The following is a 5,903-nucleotide window of genomic DNA, read 5'->3' on the forward strand; positions in this document are numbered from 1 at the left end:
GTATCGTTTGGTTCGGGGATAAAAAAAAAGTGGCTATTCTAGGGATAGGTATAAATTGAGGTATAAGCGAGGATTAGATCAATTTTACGTTTGGATGAAAATTGGGTTATTCCTGGAATAAAAAAAATAGCGTTTGGTTAGGTAAGATGGAATAAAAAAGATAATGGGTTTTGTAAAATAAAAATAATTTATTATAATAAATTTATATATTTTTTAAAAATTCTACTTATCCTTAAATTTAATAAAAAAAATTTATTATAATATTTAAATATAATTTATTATAATATTTATTATAATATTTAAATATAAATAATATGTATTATTGTCGTACAATTAATAATTTTATAATAAAAATAATGTATTATAACATATAACAAATTATATTTATATAATTTAATTTTAATTTAATTTGTAATTTTAATTAAGTTTGAAATTAAGCATTGGAATAATACTATTCCACCAAAATAGTGGAATAGCAAATTCTTTGCCATTCCGGAATAACCAGAAATAACAAGGTTTGACCGGAATAAAATATCCTGGTAAAAACTCACCCCGTTTGGCAGAATAGCGGGGATAACTTTATCCCCGCTTATCCCCCGAAGGCCTTAGCCCCCGTTTGGTTGGGGGTTAAGGGGTGGAATAACCCCTTAACCCCCAATTTATACCCAAACACCATGAAAAAAGGGTGGGGTTTACTAACCCTACCCCCTTCCCAACTTTAACCCCGCACGCATCCCGAGCTCTCACATTTTTCTTCTTTATCAATCATTAACCCCACTCCCCTTCCCAACTTTAATCCCGCACGCATCCCGAGCCCTCACATTTTTTCTTATTTATCAATCATTATCTTTTTATCCCACCTACTTCAACCAAACACAAAAAAATTTTAACACCACTTTAACCCTGAACTTAACCCTATCCCTGGTATAGCTACTTTTTCCTTAACCCCGAACCAAACGGAGGCTTAAGGAATTCCACGCAGTCTGCCTCCATTTAATTAAATATTTAACAAACTGACATGACTAAATCAACTAAGGTCGGGATGTGCTCAAATGATCGGATAGATTGATTGGATTCAGCCAATTATTGGTTAATTGGGCCCGGGCATAAACAAAGCCCATTTGACTGAACCGTCTTTCGGTCCAGCTTTGTATATCCAAAATAGATGATTGAGTAGGGTCAAGCTTCAATATTTAGGCTAAAATAGTTTCAGCCTGGTTGGGCCTACCTAGTTCATCACGTCCTCCTCCCTATAGATGTGAATAGATGGAGATTATGATGCTTTGGTACGGATTTGACTAAGAATGCAATCCCAGCGTGAAGGTTGGATAAACACTATTGAGCACTTAATAGGACTTGTTTAACGAACTGGACTCGATCAAGACCCCCGCCTAATCTAAACTTCCAAACATTTGGAAATGGCTATTCAAACTCCAAAATTTTCATTTTACTACAGCCTATCTACGGTGCTAATAGAAGCATATGTGTAGTACATACTCTAACCTTTTAGTTCTTGAATCAAATATTATTCCGCCTATTCCTACTAAACTCTACAGATCAAAGGGTTAAAAACTTAGGAATGCAGTATTCATATATTCTTAGAAGTATTCTAGCTCCACACATGTTACTATCTACTCTTTAACATCTTCCTGACACTTTTTTACTTGCTCAGTTGTAACTGACTTGATCTTGTATGGATGCTAGATTTCCAATTCATGGACAGTTTCAGGATTAATCAACCAAAAGAAAAAACAAATAAAGATAGCAAAAGTGACATTATCTCTATCCAAGAGAAAGTTGTGACCCACTTTAAACTAATGACCCACTTTAAACTACTTAACCAGCTAGTACTAGATCAAGGACCAGCTTAAATACATATTCAAACAACAAAACTACCATTATTGCGGAAATCACACAAATATTCTACAACACCATTATAGATCTGCAACTACTCTTGCATGTTTCAATTTTCTTTTTTTAGTTTTCACGAGGAAAGGGGGTATGAACACTAATCAACTTGACTTCTTGACATTTTCTTCCTGTTTTTTCATATTTTCTTTGGTTTCTACCGATAAGAGCGAAAGTGTGAGATACAACAACGAACAAAGAAAAAAAAAGGGGGCAATATAACCTGTCGCAGAGGGTGATCCTCTGGGAGAAAGCTTCCAATAGTCTTCCCAACACCTCATGAGTGGAGAAGTGAATGAGCCGCTTGCTGTTTTCAGACCAATACTTAACCTGCACCGTGATGCCACAGCACAAGACCATTGGGAAATTAGGGAGACACTAGGCAGAGATCTGGATCCACACAATACTTACCACCGGAAGGGCATCCAAGAAATTGCTGTATATGGTGGGTGGATACTGTACTCGGCAGGGGACAGATGGCCACCAGGTTGATCGTCTGTGTTACAAAACGAGAGAGGTTAGGAACGGAATGGATGATTCCCTTCTGCTAAACCCAAAGGAATCCATCGAAACAACGCAATAGATACTAGGAACAAAGAAGTAGAAGGCAAAAGAAACCAGAAAGACCGCAGGAGGAAAGAAACAACGTACAGGTAAAGAAGCAAATAAGAAGAAGGCATCCAGAGAAAGAGGGAGAAGCGGATGTTTGGTGTTTTTTTGGGCGCGTCTGCGGGGGGGGGAGGAAGGCGAGGAGCTCACTAGATCCAACATCTTAATGAGGCCCTCGAGTCAAGAGTCGTTCTTGATGTTGAGTCGGTGGGACTGGATCCAGCCGTGTTCCGGTGGTGAGTCGAGGAGGTGATCTGTAGACGTCCGGAGAAGGGGGGATAAGCGGATCTCCAGAAAGAGGGGGCCAATGGGAGATGCAGGGGAGGGACCTGTCGGCGAGGAGAGAGAGAGAGAGAGAGAGAGAGAGAGAGGAAGGCGAGGAGCTCACGAGATCCGATATCTTGATGGGGCCCTCGGGCTGGGAGCCATTCTTGATGTTGAGTCAATGGAACTGGATCCGGCCGTGCTCTGGCTGGGGCTCGAGAAGGTGCTTGATCTTGTGGCTATAAGCGTCGACGGCGAGCACCAGGAGACGGGAGACAAGGGAGGTGTCCTCCCTGGACAGGGAGTCGTCGACTGAGGCCACCTACACCCCGGCGCGGACGGCTGAAACCTCCTCCTTGGCGCACCGCTGGTTTGCCCTCATCGTCTTCCTGAAGTGCTCTACGGGTACCCTCACGAACTGGTGCCGCAACTTGGTTCCTCAACTCGCGCCATCCTCGCCGTAGTCGGGACCGCCGTTGCCGCCGCAGCCGGATGGGCCGCCGTTATCGCCGTCGACCATCGGCGGCTAATCTATCTCCATCTCTAGAGGGGGTGGCTGTCTGGCTGATCGAGAGAAAGTTAGCTGGGGAGGAGTCGGCCCATATCGGGGGAGAGGCCTTGCGGCTTTGATTTGCTCGCCCATCATTTCCGCTCTTACAACTCGCCCAGGCCTACGAGTGTTCGATTAAAAGGGATCCAAGCCCGATCACACTTTTATGGGCCTACTTTTTCAAGTCCTCACAGTCACGCAAAATTCAAGCCACCCAAAATCTCAGTTCAAATTGGGCACCATTTTTCTACTCTTTATCTTGTTGATGAAGCGTTTTAATTTTATGTTTCCTGATTTAGGCCTTTAGGCCTAGACCAGTTCGTATCCAACGGAAAATCCATAGAACTTGTCATCGAGGAGTTTATTGTATCATGTAGTAAACTTTTCGTGTGGATTACACTAGTGATTTTTTTAATTGAAAATTCATGTCCACCATTTTTTTGAGATTTGGTTAACTAAATTTGTATATTAAAAAAAATTGGTTTCAAGATACTTCAAATTCCTAAATCTTGATTTTTTTCATTTCGAATTTTCTATCTTTGAGAACCAATTCAGATATATAAGGGATGGTAGTGCCAATTCTCATAAAAATTTTCTCTGACTTTTCAGGCAAAATTAACGTAACACAGCGAGTGCAGAAAAATATTATTCAATTCATAAATTTTAATGCAAAATATAGTTGTTTTATTACATTTTTACTCTTTTTTGGTCCCTTTGTGGCAAGACCTTTTTACTCCTCACATATTGCTATATTTATTTTTCTAATAAATGAATTGTGTTCTCAAAAAAAAAAAAAAAAAACGAGAGTAGCCTTCAAACCCTTTACATAAAATAGAAGCTCATATTCGAATCGGACTTAGACTTGCATAATTAATTTACTACTTTAAAAACACATAGGCGTTCAATCGAAAACTTAAGATCAATCAAAGTCAGTGAGGCCTAATATTGGAAAAGCAGAAGAATCTTCACAGTCATGTTGCAGCTCCATTTAAAATATAATATTATATTTGAATCGATTTTGAACTTGCAATATATGTATCCATATTTAATAGGCTCACAGCTCTCTGGACAAAAACGTCTTTTGCCCTGTCAAGCTGATGGTTTAGGTTAAATTCATATCTAGATAATTAGTCGTACAAAAAAGGAGGGGGAAAAAAAAAACTTACTCGGCCTGAGTACATAGCCTACAAAACAACCATTGTATTGGCCTACGGGCCGAATGATCTGTCTAATATTTGTTTTGAGAAATGCGGGCTTATTTTGACATGTGCTAATTTATTATTATTATTATTGTTTACAATAGTCCTTGATGTTTACTATTGAATTAGCTTGTGCAGCCCATGGGCCCTTCAAAAACTTCTGGAAAAGTTGATATTTTTGTACTAACAATAACATATTGTACGAAAATGATATAAATTAGCCTTTCTCTACCAATAAATTAGATGTAGCAATTGAAAAAAAAAAAAATCTGAGAAATAGAATATAGTCACAAAAAAGTAAAAGGAGCCTACTATGGAGAGGAAAAGTAGTGTATAGAATGCAGAGTCATATCACCTAATTAATTTTACTTTTCTCATCCTACATTTGCTACGGTCTGCATTGGCATCACTATGCTGGCCTTTCAAACATTTTCACTATGACATATTGTGACACCATTACATATATTATTAGTTAAATATGACTCAGTAATGCAATGACCACAGGAGAAAAAATCAAGACATCAAAAAGTTAAAGATTGAACTCGAGGACTTATGGGTTTTTTTTTTATTCAAAATTCCGAGTCAACGGAGGAGGGTCCAAAATGTTAGGTACTTAATTCAAAATTTGAGTAAAAGATTAGAGAATTAGATCTCTTATATAATTTATCTTGATAAAAAAAAAGATAAACTTCAAATACCACTCCAGTAGTTTCACACTTTTTCACTTTACTATTATGTGGTTTAAAGTGTATCAAATTAGCGTCCTCTGTTTTCATTTTTATCTTTTCGTTAACTTTTTCGTTAATATTTCATTAAATTATATACAAAAAACATCAGATACCCCACCTAAGTTTATTGAATATTTACTTTAGTACCCTTTAGTTTTAACTTTGTCACCGATTTAACGAAAAAAATTGGTGGAATCGACAATAAAAAGATAAAAATAAAATCATATGACACTAAATTGATACATTTTAAACCACAGAGTACTAAAATGAGAAAGTATGAAATCACGGAGGTGGTATTTGAAGTTTTTCCTAAAAAAAGTCTTCACAATCATACGACCTCAGCATAAAATCAAAGTTTGTATTCAGACTGGGCTTGGACCAATAGCAGGCCGGGCTATTGTATGTTCTGGGATGCAAGAGGAAATTTTTCAATACAATAAATCTATCTATCTATATATATCTATACTATCTATACTTCTATATTTACTATTATATTAATTCTCAATAAAAATGCTACATGGCAATATTTCTTTCATTTAAAATGTTTGGATTGTGGGCTCCATCTTTAAACATAATTTATGCTTTGAACCGAACATACTAATCCCATTTCTATTCCCTTGTAACATATTATATGCAAGTAGTATG

At 37.5% G+C, this 5,903-nt stretch overlaps 1 long non-coding RNA gene across 1 annotated transcript; it reads right to left on the reverse strand.

Moving 5' to 3' along the window:
- Positions 1 to 1,731: 1,731 nt before the first annotated feature.
- On the reverse strand, positions 1,732 to 5,281 carry LOC109705354. Its single transcript, XR_002214703.1, has 4 exons — positions 2,906 to 5,281; positions 2,560 to 2,771; positions 2,320 to 2,404; positions 1,732 to 2,238 (listed from the first exon to the last, which is right to left on the reverse strand). It is a non-coding gene; the product is annotated as an uncharacterized LOC109705354 (long non-coding RNA).
- Positions 5,282 to 5,903: the final 622 nt, after the last annotated feature.

This window comes from Ananas comosus, unplaced genomic scaffold (assembly GCF_001540865.1).
Source record: "Ananas comosus cultivar F153 unplaced genomic scaffold, ASM154086v1, whole genome shotgun sequence".
NCBI classification, from domain to species: Eukaryota; Viridiplantae; Streptophyta; class Magnoliopsida; order Poales; family Bromeliaceae; genus Ananas; species Ananas comosus.